The following is a 15,080-nucleotide window of genomic DNA, read 5'->3' as shown; positions in this document are numbered from 1 at the left end:
GGGCCCACAGAGCTGGCAAAGGTTCCAGGCTTGTGAACACAGGCCCAAAACCAAGAGCCATTCTGGGCCTTGGCACAGTTGCTGCTGGCCACCTCACCCAGAAGACTGTGCAGTGTAGCCGGGTCCTGCAAAGCCCATGCAGGGGCAGGATTCCAACTCAGACTCTCCTCTCACCCCATGTGGCCTCTCGAAGAGGGACCACGGAGGCCCCACAGCGAGGAGGGCCTCGGGCACCTGTCCCCCTAAACCACAGTGAGCCCAGGGTCCAGCCAAGCCCAGGGCAGAAGCCATGCAAAAGCATGAGGGCTTGGGGATGGGGACTGGGCCTTAGCTATGTCTCTTTCCAGAAGAAAAGCCGAGGCCTGGAATCCCTGCAGCCTGGAGTCCTTCCATCTTATGGAAAATCGGCTGGTATTGGGCCACTGGACTGCACACAAAAACCTCTTTACTCCTCAGACACCAAAGTGCCCGAGACCTGTTCCACCAGCCGCACCCTCCCCAAGTGGCATTTCATCCACGATCAGTGGCTGCCTCCCAGCAGGGCCCGTCACCACCTGAGCCAGCCTCACCCAGTCCGCAGCCAGGAAGGGGAGGTACCGCCATGGGCACTGGCGCCTGTGTGCCAGCAAAGCCCTGGCTCTACGTTTTCTGCCTTGGGTTTCAGCCACTGCCGATTTCCTGTCCTCCCCCTGCCTGGCACTGAGGCGCCGGTCCATGTCCCTGGTTGCCTGCCTTGTGGGCTGGGCCAGCAAGGCCCTGTGGGAGTTCCACGGGGCTCAGTGGAAAGTCTCCCTCTCTGTCTTTCCCTCTGTCCCCCCTCTCCCCTGTCTCTTTCCCTCTGTCTCTCTCCCCCTCTCTGTTTCTCCCTCTCTCTTCCCACTCCTTCCTCTCTCTCCATCACCCTTTTACTCTTGGCTTCTCTCCTGCTGCCTCTGTCTTCCTATCTTTTCTTTCTTTCTCCTTTCTCCATTTCTTTCCCTCTCCCCTTCTTTCTTCCTTTTCCTCATGTCTTCCATGTTTCTTTCTCTCTGTCACTGTCTCTGCGCTCATATTTATTACACTAATTCTCAATTCAACAGAGTGGGGAAAGTCCAGCTCTTGACAGAACCAGGGACAGAGGGACTCAGGAGGAACTGTGGGGTGAGCTGTGCTCATGCATGTCTCAAAAGAGATTCTCTCTCTCCACAGCCCACAAATGAGCACACCATACACTCATATGCACACAGGTGCACACACACACATGTGCATGCCTGTATACACGGGTGCCATGCACATGCATGCATACACACATGTGCTCCCCTCCAAGAGCCGAGACACAGTCAGACAGGCAGATGATGGCTTTAGTGGCAGGTCGTGAGGCCTACACAGATGGAAATGCACCCTAAGGGCCATAATGTAACCGTGGCTGTGTGTTGCAGTTTAACCCATGATGATTTTAGGAGAAGCGGGGATGGGAGGGGGAGAATTCAGAACTAGGAGTGAGCGCTAAATGAAAAGCACCAGGGAAGAGCTGAGCTGCCCTGCAGTCGTCTTTGGCAGGTTTAATAGCAAGTAACACCACGCGCCAGCAGACCTCGGACACAGCCCTGTCTGTGTCTCAGGCTTCAGTCCCTTCGTGTGAGAGATGAGGGCATAAGATAAGCTTAAGTCACCTAAGAGCCTGATATCCTGCTTTCTTCTTTGAACTAAGGGCTGATGATAACAGCTCACATGCATGATGAGGTAGCTTTGCACCAGGTGCTATTGGGTTCCATGGGATGACTCAGTGTCCATCCAACAGCCCTGTGAGGCAGGCAGCACCCACCACCATCCTGTCGGAAAGGACGAAGAGGTGAAAACAGAGAGGTTAAAGATGTCCCTGAAGTCACATGGTGGGTAGATGACGGAGTCGGCACACTAACCCAGCAATCTGGCTGCAGAGCCCTTGTAACCCGACCACCAGGCTGCAGATAGTGGGGAGTGGGAGTGGCCGGCACCTCAGCAGATTTCAGTGTGGGGGAGAAGCCCCTGGTCCGCAGACAGCAGCCATATCTGTTGCAGGTGTGGCTGCAAATTCTCAGGAACGAAAGGTGCCCTACTGAAAAGAGCAACCTCATTCCTCAATAACATAATCCCAAGATGAAAGACTCCCAAGGAGCACACACACACAGGGCCAAGGACACAAAACCAACTAGAAAAAATCAGTTGTATCTCTGTACACTAGCAATGAAACTAGGAATGCAATTGGATTCATGATAGCATTAAGAAGAATGAGTGTTCAAGGCACAAGTCTTGAATACTGAAAACTATGAACTCCCAAGAGATCTAAACGAATGAGATAAATGCAGAGATATCCCATGTTCATGGATTAGAGAGCTCACGATTGCTAAAATGGCAATTCTATGCAAAAACCTTATCTAATAAAGAACTTGTAACTAGAATGCACAGCACCTGCCTAGCAAGCGGGAGGCCCTGAGTTCAAACCCCAGACCTGCAAATAAATAAATAAATAAAGGTAAAAGATGAACAGACATTTCAGCAATGATCACATATGAAAGCCTAACGAGGATCTGAGAAAATCACCTTGTTAGTCACTAGGGAAATGCAAATTAAAAGCCTAGAGAAATACCACTTCATACCCACTGAGATGGCCCATCATAAGAAAAGACAGCTTTCGGGGTGTGATGGCAGCACAGGGGACGCAGGGGGATCTTGAGTTCGAGGCCAGCCTGGGCTACATAGTGAGTTGCAGGCCAGGTTGGGCTAAATAGTGGTATCCTGTATTAAATGGTGCAGTCACTTTGGAAAACATTTGGACATTTCTAGAAAAATTAAGGATGTGTTCCTATAAGACCCAGCAGTTCTCCTAGGTGTCTACCCAAGAGAACTAAAACCATATGCCACATGAAGCCTGGCTGGGGTGTTCACCACAGCGCCACTCACAACAGCCCAAAGGAAACTCCAAGTGTCTATCCGCTGGTGACGGTCAATGAAATATGGTGCGTCCCTAAAGAGGGTGAAAGGCGGTGTGTCCCTACAGAGGGTGAAAGGCAGTGTGTCCCTACAGTGAAACTTTTCTAGGCGATAAAAAGGAGGAGTCAATTGATGCACCTGCACATCCTGCTAAGAGAAAGGACACACAGAGCCACATCAGTGTGACCCCTTCATAGGAAATGTGAGGGAAGGAAACTCAGAGACAGGAAGCAGGTTAGTCAGAGGCTGCCTGCTTGAGGTGGGACACAAATTAACCCTAAATGAACTCTAGGGTCTTCCTGGGAGGATGGGAGCATTCTAGAACTTATTCACAGTGATGCTTGAGCCACCCAGTGAATTACTAAAATCACTGAATCATGCACTCAGAAAGGGTGACTGTGTGTTATGCAAAATACATACCCACTGCTCGTGTTTCAGAAATCCCCACGATGTCTCTGCTGCTTGATAAAGAAGGAGCCCGAGGTCTCCACCCACAGCTCCATAAGCGGCACTGGGGGTCCCTCACTGCAGGTCCCTGGGTCTTCTGTCCTCTGAAGAGCTGGCTCAGTTGTCAGAGTCTAAGCCCACTAGGATAAGAACTCTTCTGATGTGCATTGTTGCTGTGAGTGTCACTTAATCCCCAGAGTCGATCTGGATTGAGGTCGTCTGCCTCCATGCGAGCTGTGTGACTTAATCAAGACGACTATCCTCCCTCAGCCTCAGTTATTGCAGCCATCAGGTGAGAATAATTGAGGCACTGCACTACAGCACCAGGGCCTAGATAGGGTCTCTGGTTCCCACCATTAAAATTCTGCCTCCACATCCCTTAGCCATTGCCAGTTGTTTCTCAGCTGCTGCTGACCCGAGTTAGCCGCAGGCTGTGTGTTAAGAGCCTCCAGAGAGTCCAAACCCTGAAGCTCTGCCCCCTCCCGCCCAGGGCAGCAGCACATCCTTGCCTGGCTCATCCCCTCCACCTCCAATACTGTACACCTGCTGCTCCAACCCTCATTTGGTGAATTTCTGTACAGATGGGGATCTCGGGGCCCAGAGTGGGACTGGGCCCCTGTGTGGGTCTCTCCCTCAGAATAAATACACCCTCATATCCAAAAAAAAGAGCCACCAGAGAGAAGTGAGGGATCCGTTCCCACTCCTGCTTACCAGCATGTTGGGGTCTCAGCTGCACCCTGGGTAGGCCTTTACTCCACCCCACCTCCGTCTTTACATCCTGACACACTCCTCCCTCACCCCACTGCACTAGAGCACCATCCCTACTGGTCTCCATCACCTCCCTCTCCTGTCAACGGGTGCGCCCTCTCTTCCTTCAGGGCCCCCTGGGCTTCCCACGTGGCGTGATGCAGCTGGTATTCCCAAACCGTGGCTGTGCCCCCCTCCCCTCTGGAGGAAGGATGGCCGTCCTTCCAACTCTTCTTTCACATGACGCTACTCTGTGCCCGTGTCCCAAATCGTGGTGGGTGGTATGGCTGAGACAGACGTCAGAACCGGCAGCTGAAGGAGCCGGTGACCAGCTCCAGCCAGGTGGCAGTCTGCCTCAGAAGAGGCCCAGGATTGAGGACTTCAGGAGGAAGAGGAAGGACTACGGCGTCCAGGATGGTGCCAGGGAGCCAGGCTCCACTCCCGGAGTAGACAGGGTGGCCGTGGACTGTGAGAGGAAATGATGCAGGCTGGTAAACTGAGGCTGTTGTGTTCCTGGGGCAACTGGTGGAGAGACCCTGGGAAGGCTAGAGTAGCTGAGGCCATTGCAGGGTTGGGAAAGCAGAGCCCCCTGCCCTTCTCTGCCAAGCCACCAGGCCAGCAGGGACCCTCCCTGGAATTTCCTCTGGGGCTGGGAGAGGGGAACGCTCCAGCTCGGGGTTGGGACCACGGTGAATGCACAGTGGAAAAGCCACCTCTCTGGGAAAGGCAGGAATGAGCTTGTGGCAGCCAGTGAGTCCCCTGATAATCAGGATGCACTGTTACACGCTGTGCTCAGCACAGAGACACGACAGTGAGCAGAGTGCCACACCACCCTGTGCTTAGGAATTTACATTCTGCCTGGGGAGTCAGATAATTCACAATGAAACAAAAATCATATGAACATCTATCCTGGCAGCAGGAAGTGCCATGGAGAAAGACATAGGACTGTCACCAGGTAAGGGTCCCCTGTGAGCAATCTGGCTCTTACCATGATAAGAAGGAACAGAGCTGCAGGGGTCTGAACATGGGGTGACAGGATCTGACTTAAATTATTTTTTCTTGAGGTGAAAATCACATATCACACATTAACTGTGTTAAAGCATCATTCAGTGCACTTAGTCCTTTATAGTGTAGCACGACCACGCAGTCCAGTCCTGAGATATTGCCATCACCCCGAGGGAGACCCCAAAGCGGTCCCCTTAGCCACCGCCACTATTGTCCCGGAGCCAGACCCTTCCCCACAGGCCCTGGCGCCCACCGCCCACTCTGTCTGCATTCACCTGCCTGGGTGAATTTCCCATGAGTGGATTCCGCAGCACGAGCTCTTTGTGACTGGCGGATTTCACCCAGCATCTTGTTCTTAGGATCCATCCATCCTGCAGCAAGAGCCAGGGCTTCATTCCATTTTGTGTCTGAGTAATAGTCTCTTATATGGGTATTTTCAACAACCTTCTGCAGAAACTTCATATGGCATTAATAAGGGACTCCAAATAACCATAACACTAAAAAAATTTGGAGGACTTGCTCCTCTGTGGTGCTAGCATGAGGATAAACAGACCAATGGAAGAGAACTGAGTCCAGAAATAAACTTACACTTCTGAAGTCACTTGGTTTTAACAAAGGTGACAAGACCAACCATTCAACAGGTGGAATGGATGATCTTTGCAAAAAATGGTGCTGGGACAACTGAATATCAGCAAGCAAAACAATGAAGCCTACCTCACACCATATACAAACATTTACTCAAAATGGATCAAAGGCCTGACTGAATGTGAGAGCTAAAAGTGTCAATCTTCATGATTGACCTAAATGTGAAGGGGGTCAGCCTGGCTGCCTGGCAGGGTGTAGCCCACATGGGGTGGGGATGGGGCTCCTGGGACTGCACAAATTCAGGTAAGTGATGGTGGGGGCTGGGTCAGGTGGGTCAGTAAGGTCGGTGGGAGGTGTGACAGTCTGGGTCCAGTCTGAAGGCAGAGGGACATGGGGGGAGACCCAGGAAGGATGAAGCCACCATTGGACTTGAGCTCAGTTTGAGTCACTTGCAGCAGACACAGCCCTTTCCTACTGATTGGCTCACAGCCCTGCACTCCTCTCTCCATGTTCCCATGCTGCAGTCCGGCCATAGGGAACACTGACTCATGGTGGAATCTGAGAGAGTCCACCAGCTCCATACACCCTGATCTCAAGCAGAGATAAGGAGAGCAACCCTGCTCTCTCCTCTGCTCCCCCAGCCACTAGGGGTGCCCTCCTGCTGATCTCCACCTCCTCCTCCTCCTTCCCCGCTGGGGTGTCAGGGTCAAACACTGCTTTCAGTAGGAGACCCAGCAGGTTGCATGCTGTCGTTCCTTCCTGTTCATGGACCCTAGGCCAAGATTCTGCACTGTGACCATCCTCTGGAAAGGGCCAAGGAAGCAGTGTTTTAGACTGTGTGTGCCCTGTGACTCACTCACCGTGTAGCTACTCATTTCTGCCCAGTGCTGAAAAAACCAGGGCAGGGTGTGACTGGGATCCGAGGGGACTTTATTTACAAACACACACAGTGGGTGGGATTGCACTCCAGGCTGTGCCTGACTGGCCTATCTGGCCTCCTGTGTTTGTGAGATCCTCAAGGACACGAGGAAATAAAAGCCATGATAAATCTGTTCAGTAGTCATATCCATGGAGTGTTTATTGAGCTGGGAATACAGTGACAAGAGAGACAGACGGGACCCCTGCTTGCACCTTCTGGCACAGGAAAAGTTCCCACACACCAGCAAGGTAACTACTGTTTTCACCCCTAGTTGGGGAAACTAAGGCTCAGGAGTGGCACAGTGCACCCAAGAGGCATAGATGGTACTGGCTGTCCTGGGTGGGCCTGCCATGACCACAGGAGCCTCAGAGCCCTCACTCAGTGGGGAGGGAGGAAGAATAGAAGGGTGCAGCCTCTCTGGGCCACTGCCTGGGACAATGAGCAAGTCCCTTTCACACTACGATGCCCAAATGACATCATTTTAAACACTGCTTTTTAAACAAAGACTTTATTCTTTTGCCAAGCCTGCACCTTGACAGGCAGAAGCACTTTGATCTGTTGGTCACATTCCTGCAAGGGCCACGGCTGGATGAGTAACGTCAGGATGATAAGTCCCCGTCTGTCCATCGTCTGTGCGACAGGTTTTCTCTCCGAGCCTGCTCCTCCGGCACCACAGGTGACATGCCTTTGACTAACAGGGTGGAAGAAACTCACTACGCCAGTCACCTGGCGCCCAAGTCAGGAATGGGCACAGGCTGCAAGGTGGAGGCCATGAGCGAGCCCTTGCCTGCCCGGCTTGGGAACCCACAACGGCCTCATGGGAAACACTTGGCACGATGCCCGTGGCTTTCTCAGACACTTGTTGATGACCTTGAAGTTGTCCAAAGACAAATTCACCCCAAGTGAGGCTGGAGCAGCCAAGCCCCCAGGCTGGGGACGAGGCCTGTGCAGCAGCACCTTGATCAAATGAATGCCCTGCCAAGTGCAAAGAACAAATCACAGGTGTAGACGTAAACAGATGGACAAACAAATGGAGCCAGTAGGGGAAGCAGGTCAGAGCCGCCAGCTCCAGGGCATGTCCCCAGGTGCGTGAAGCCAGGCAGAAGGTGACTTCTGTGGTCCACAGTAAGCCAGGTCCCCAGCATTCACAGCCTGTGTTACTCCCCACACACACTGACTGTGGACTTGGCCAGGTGACTGGCCCCAGTCACCTGGGACATTAGCCAACAAGATTGCTGTGGACTAGAATCTTTCACCCAGTTCATCTGTTGACTCATCCAAACGCCGTTGTGCTATGGTATTTGGAGGCAGGGCCTTTAGGAGGTCAGTAAGTCATGAGGGTGGAGCCTCGTGAATGGGACCACCACCTTTTGAGAGGGTTAGAGGAAAGCTAGTCGGTCCTTTTGTGCCTCTCCATCCCCTCTGCCACAGGAGGACTCAGTGTGCATCCAGGAGGGGCACTGGTGTTCAAGGCACCACATTGGAAGTGGAGGGCAGTGCTCGCCAGACTTTGAACCTGTCAGGACCTTGATCTTGGACTGCAGTCTCCAGCACTGTGAGCAAGATGAGTGCACTGCTTGTAAACTCCCCGGCCTCAGGCATTCTGTCATAGCAGCTGGAGTGGAAGAAGACAGCGGCCTCAGCAAAGGCTTCAGGAGCAGCTGCAAGTCAGGCACAGCCTTTGGGGAGCAGGTGGCCCCTGTGAGAAAGCACAGATGCTCCCACCGGGGCAGGGGAGACAATCCTGACGGGGGAGGCCAGCTGCTCAGAGGCCCCCCCAAGAACTCCCTGCTGAATGTGCTGGATGAGCTCTGCCCTGGGGTCACAGTGGGAGCAGAGTCCCACTCTGTCAGCCCACAGAATCATAGAAACACAGCCACTGCTGCTAAAAGCCACAAAACTTGAGGTGGGTTATGAAGCCACAGTGGGCAGCTAAAACAAATGACCACCAGCCCCTGTGATGACCAGTGGCTTTGCCTCTTTAGCTGATCCCTGTAGGCATCGAAGGCAGGAAGAAAGGAGAGAGGGAGAGAGGGAAGGGGCTGAGGAAGTAGGGAAGGAAGGGAGGGAAGAAGAGAGAGGGGGAAGGAGGGAGAGAGGGAGGGAGGGAGAGGAAGTTCTACCTCTAGTCGTGACAGGATAGTTACGTGCTCATCTAGTCTCATCTACGCTGGCTCACCATGTATGAACTTGACTGGGCCATGAGTGCCAGTTATTTGACCGAACCCTCTGTGTGGGTCTATGTGGGTGTGACTGGAAGAGATTGTCAGTTTAATGGGTGTGAGTGGAGCAGGTGTCCCCAGCATGGGTCCACTGAAGGCCTGTATAGAACAAGTCTTCGGTCAGGTCAGGGAGAACTCCTCCTGCCAGCCCTGGTGCCAGCCCTTGTCCAGCTTCAGACTCAGACTGAAACACCGCCTTTCCTGGGTCTCCAACTGCCCCTCACCCTACAAACCTCGGGACTTCCCAGCCTCCATGACTGGGAGCCATTTCCTTATTGTGAGGATGACAGGCAGCGCACAGAAGAAAGCTTGTGCCTGAGCCAGACTGGTGGCTCTGATCTTCTCCCGGTGGAAGATTGACATCCTTGGCCCCTGCTCTCCCCAGCATGGGGACCCTAACTGCCTTCCTGGTCTGGTCACAATTAGGTGCCTTTAGCCTGGCTGGGATAAGGAGCCACTAGCCTCATCACCACCCAGTCCCCGTCCCTCTTCTGCAGGCTGCTGGCAGACCCCCCTCTCCTTTCCTTATGGGGAAGCCAGGTGGGCAGCAGACAGCTCAGTGGATCTGACCCCGGAAGCCAGGATAGGAAGTGGGAAGGGGTCTGAGGTCAGTAATCCAGGAGGACATGAGAGGTAGGAGCAGATATGCCTGTCCTCCCCTGGTTTTGTCACTCACTGTGTGCTCTGGATGAGCTGTGGCTTCCCTGTCTCCTCGTGTGACAGTGACAGTGATGGCGGGGCCCAGGACAAAGGTGGCAAGGGCTAAAGGCATGGTTTATACCCCTTCCTGAGTCCCGCTGGGTTTTCCTGGACATGCTGAGTCTCACAGAGTAGCAGGGTGCTGCCATACTCTCGGCCTCCAGCAAGGCTCCAAGCACAGGGGAGATGAGAGGGTCTCAGCCCAGCCAGCGCCTGCACTCTCTCTGCACGAGATGGTGACGGCGGGGGTCCCACCCCGCCTCTTGGCCCTCCCAGTGGGGTGCTGGGCAGTGGACATGGATGGTGGACTCCAGGGTCTACAGAGCCCATGCACAAGCACACGATCATGGGCTGGTGGTCAAGCCGTCCATCGAGTCAGATGTTTCCAACCAGACTCGAAATCCAGACTTGTGCGTTCCTACTCTGTGGGCTTTGGGCAATGACACCTCACTTGGGATTTGGTTTCCAGGTCTCTGTCCACGAAAGCACCAGAACTTCCTTCCGCCTCGATTTCCCATCTGGACATCTTTTGCAATGAATGGACGGAGGTCATATTTCCAATGCAGGAGTTCCTTCCTGGCATTTATCACTCGTGACATTGTTCTGCCTCCTCCAATAAGAAACGCTTGCAAAATCAAGAAAATGAGAAAAAATGCTGAAAATATCAGCTCCTCTGAGAATCGAGCTTGACGATCATCAACACAGAGGCAACACAGGCTCCAAGGAGGCCACTGGTGGTGGCATCAAAAGTGACCTCAGGGAACACTGGCTTTGGGTCGATGGCTGAGGACCACACTTCTGGGAAGCAGGTAGTATTGTGTCCGATCAAATGTCTGCATCAGGTAGAGATTAATATGAAATGCCATTGACTCACATCCTGGTGTCATCGACATGAAACAATCAGCCACGCATTTATCATTTCATCCTTTTTAAAAAGCCTCTCTCCGGACACGATTAACCATTTACCATGATGGTCTCTCCCTCTTATTTAAATCACAAAGATAAGGTCCTGTGGAAAATGCAGAATAATTTACAATGTCAGGAACTCTGGGATTTCCCAGGAGTTCTGTTATTCTGTTGTGCAACCCTAAAGATCATTATCTGTTGGGAATTTGGAACTCCCGGCCTGAATTGGGCAGCAGGAGCTGGGAGTGTCCAATCTGGGGACTCAGAGCCAGGGCAGCAAGTGGGGAGGACCACATCCAGGAGATGTGGCCAGGTCCAGGAGTCAAGCTGCTCAGTGTTGGCACGAGTGACCAGAGGATTTCAAAGAATTGGAGACATTTGAGTCGGGAGGACCTGCGTTATTTCTTAATCCTGCCCTGGACTGTGAGGGATCCCAGTGGACCCCAGAAGGTGTGCCCACACTGCAGCCCAGCCACGGAGGGGCCGCATGTCTGGCTGGACCCCTCGAGCCACACAGGTGGCCTCGGCCCTCCAGACAGACAGGACACTCCCCCTGGCCCCACACACGCAGGCTGCGGCCAGCTGAGTGGGAAGTGGGTGGGCCGCCTCTCTGTGCCTCAGTCCAACTTGGCCCAGCCCGGGCAGCAGCCGCCCAAGCTGTGTCTGCAGAGGCCTCTGAGCGGGTGGAAGTGAGGCCCTGCGTAAACACACGCTATTTTTCTTTGAGGCTTATAAGCGCTTATCCATGTCATAAATTGTCACCTACTTACACTGAGGGATAGCAGACCTCCTTTCCAGGGAGGTCTCGGTCTCTCCCAGGCACAGGGCACTGAGGCTCCTCCATAGCTCTTGGAGGATGAAGGCGTGACTCCCACCTGGGGCTCCACGGAAAATGCAAGGTCTAGGCCCACTGGCTCTGTGTAATCATTCATTCACTCACTTAGTCAATCAACAGACTTTCACCAAGTGCTTTCTCTGTGTCAGGGTCCATGAGGGAAGTTTAAGAACCACACAAGCAGAAGGATAAGTTCTGAGAAACACGGTCATCTCAGAGACACAGTGACAGGGGGGCTGAGGCTGGCTTTAAAATCAATGGAGAGGAAGGGGAGCAGCTGGGGAAGGGCGAGGGGCAGAGCTGGCTGTGTGGCAGGGGTGGCTGAGCAGAGGGTGGTGGGCGGGGGTGGCCGGGGCAGAGGGCGGTCCACAGGCTCATGATTTTTTTCTGTTTACCTCTGAGTAGAAACTTCGTAGGGAAGTCTAACATCGACCTGTAACCACCATGCTGGGCCTCGTTCCCTGGCTTCCAGCCCAGCTACGCCATTTCTAAGATATGTGACCTTGCCACATTCTTCTCCCCTGCCTCGGTTTCCCCTCAGTAGGATGGAGGCGATGGCCGCACATGGCTCTCAGATCCATGGAATTGGACTCATTGTCCACGAAACCAAGAGGACCCAGCGGGGCGGCACCTGCAGGTTCTCCTGCTCGGTCTGGCTTTCTTTGTTTCTAGATGATGACACTGGGGCCAGAGTGGCAGGCTTGCCACATGGCTTAGGAGGTGATGGAGTCAGGTTTGGCCCTCTAGCCACGGGACTCCAAAGTCTGCCCCTGCAGGGTTTGGGGTGGGAAAATGGTACAAATGGACACAGCCGGCAGGCAGCAAGCACTTTGCGTGAGCCCCCAGCAGCTAGGGCCTCCTTTCTCAGGGTGCTGACGCTTTTCCCTTCCAGGGGTTGTCTCTGGGAGGGGGGCCTCTGGAGCCCTTTGGTCCCCAAGTAGTAGTAGTTTGGGTGACAGGATTAACTGAAGGCCAGTGGCCAGTTCTGAGGCTCTGACCTTGACCCCTTTCCCTCTGCTGCACCACCCAGGTGAACTCCTTTGGTTCCTTACATAGATGTCCACTCCCAGGGGATTCCTGACCTCCACAGCTCATCCTCCCCTCAGGAAGCTAAGCAGAATTGGCACAGGAGCCCGCAGCTCCACGCCGGAGGCAGCGCCCACGAGAGTGAAAGGCAGCAATGAGGGAAAATACAGACAAATATTCACAATAGCACCGTTTATAATTACCAGAAAAACAGCCCACGTGTCTACCCACAGACAACCGGACAAGCAAATTACAGCAATCTGCTCAGTAGAATATTACACAGCCATAAAAAGGAATCCAGCAGCGTTACAGCAGGGATGACTCAGAAACACCGCCCTCGGTGAGAGAAGCCGGCCACGCCGGGTTGCTCAGGGTGCGATTCCACTTTCATGGAATGTCCAAGACAGACAAATCCACAGAGACAAAAAGGAGATGAATGGCTGCTGGGGGCCAGGGCAGGGGGACAGGGAGTGACTGCCTCCTGGGCACGGTGATGAAAGCACAAGATGGAGGAGATATTTGTACAACTCCATGAGTGTCCTGAGAACCACTGAATTGCTCACCCCGTTATGTGAATTTCGCCCTAATTTTTTTTTAAATGGCAGACAGGTGATTTCAGAGCAATTCAAAGCCCTGGAAAGCCCCTTACCCCCTCCTGACATTATATAAGAGACGAGCCAGACAGGAGGGAAGTGGCCGGGGCAGCTGTGCCGGCCAGGAGCACAGGGCGAGGCTCGAATTGTTCAGCGCCTACGGTACCAGGAAGCCTGAGCCGGCCCATAAATCAGGGCTTTCTCAACTGGGATTCCTGTGCTGTGCAGAACAGAGTGTATTAAATGTCCCCAGCCTTCCCCCTTGCCGGGCCCTGCCAGGGGAGAGCGTCTCCTTTGAGGCTGGCCTCAAATTGAAAATCACTCCACAAAAAAACTAGGTTTCAACATTTTAACAAGAATGGAGCTGGAGCTGGCACTGCCAGGAGCCGGGGGAGTCAGGTAACTGAAGAAAACAGACACGTTTCTCCCAATGCTGGGGACAGGACATTCCCTCTTCTGAGCCGATGTCAGAGCTCAGAGTTGCCACTGAAAGTGACAAGTGTCACAGGTCCATGCCAGGACCACAAAACCGGGCCGTCCTGTGCCCGTGCACCGGAGGATTTTCCCTGACCTCTTCGGCGGGTCTAGAGGAACCAGCACACGTGGAAGTGGCCACACGTGGTTAGCAGACACCCCAGTTTCTTCCCTGCAGCTCAGTGGGTGCCACACTGACGCTGGGATTCAGGGACAGCCCCACCTTTGCCAACAAGCAAACTTCCCATCAGGTGGCAAGTTGGAGTCTCCCATGCAGGAGCTCTGGCCACGGGGGAGAGGTCCACTCAGGCACGACACGCGCTCACCCTGCTCCTCGACAGAGGCAAGTCCCTGATGTCCTGGGCACAGCTTCCTGTTATATGTTATATCACAGGGTACTGGGACCGCCTGGGGGGCTGGCAGAAGTAAGTGGATTTTGCAGCTGGCGCCCCAGCAGGCCCTCTCCGCACCGCTTCTCCTGAGGTCCACTCCGTCGCCTGCGAGTCTCCCCCCGAGTTCATCTCGAGGCTGCCCGGGCTGCATTGAACCCACGTTGCACCCCTCCCGTGTCTTCTGCTGTTGATCCGGATCCCGTGTACATGGCCTCCTGCATAACCCAAGCACCTCCCACCTCAGGAGCCTTCACTTGGTCACACCTGCAAAGTCCCTTTTGCCAAGTAAGCCCCAGGTTCAGGTTCCAAGCACATAGACATGGACTCGGGGACCTATCTACAGGACAGCTCGCACTTCTTCATACAAAAGAGACAGGACTCGCGGCCCCTGCAGCGGGGCATGGAAGGTCATTAGGGGAGAAAGATAGTAAGCCAAGTGCATGGTGACCGCACTTGAGGGTGGCCAGCCTCTCGGTCTCAATCACTAAGGGGACAGAAAAGTGTTTACGGAGTGTAGCATTAAAGCACTCACAGACATTGCCACACTTCGTGCAAGTGACGATGGTAGAAAGTGAGTCTTGTTGTGCCCCTTAACAGAAGTGACAACTGAGGCTAGGCAGGCTCCATGACTTGCCTGTGGTTCACTCATTCTTTGACCACACCATGCTGGAGATGGAGGACCAGAACTCACAGTCCCCCCACCTGTCCTGCATGCTGGAGTGGAGATCAAGAGATGAGACACAAGGTGCCTGTCCACTTGACGCCCCACAGAGGAGGAAACTGATGCCCCAGTCTCCAAGTGAGCCTTCCCCTCCTTCCTACTGGGCCAGACAAGGACCAGTGCAGAGGGACACTGACCAGCCCCGCCCAAGGTCATTCAGACAGGAAATCAAAATTCACAACCAAAGGAGTTGTCAAGAGCCGAGGTCCTCATCTGCGTCTCAAATGCCCCTGGGAGCAGGTGCTGGCTCTTCAGCTGCCAACCAATGTCTTGAGGTGACCGTAGCTCTGAGGTGCAGCTTTGCTCTCCTGATGAGGACGGGCTCACTGCCCACAGGTGCTCACAAGACTCCCAGCTACCCACCACCCATTAACTGGCAGCGTCAGTGACCCAGAACTCAAATAACCAGACATCACTGGGGAACCAGGAAGGACGCCTTGAAATCCTTAATGCCGGGGACACACAGAGCAGCTGGTGTACTAAACACGGCTTTACTTCTGCCCCATCCACTACCCATTCTGTGTTCATTTAGTGCAGACGTAATCCTAACAATCCAG

The sequence above is a fragment of the Castor canadensis genome, chromosome 15 (assembly GCF_047511655.1).
Source record: "Castor canadensis chromosome 15, mCasCan1.hap1v2, whole genome shotgun sequence".
Lineage (NCBI taxonomy): Eukaryota > Metazoa > Chordata > Mammalia > Rodentia > Castoridae > Castor > Castor canadensis.
The sequence above is the reverse complement of the archived record's forward strand: the minus strand, read 5'-3'. Positions refer to the sequence as shown.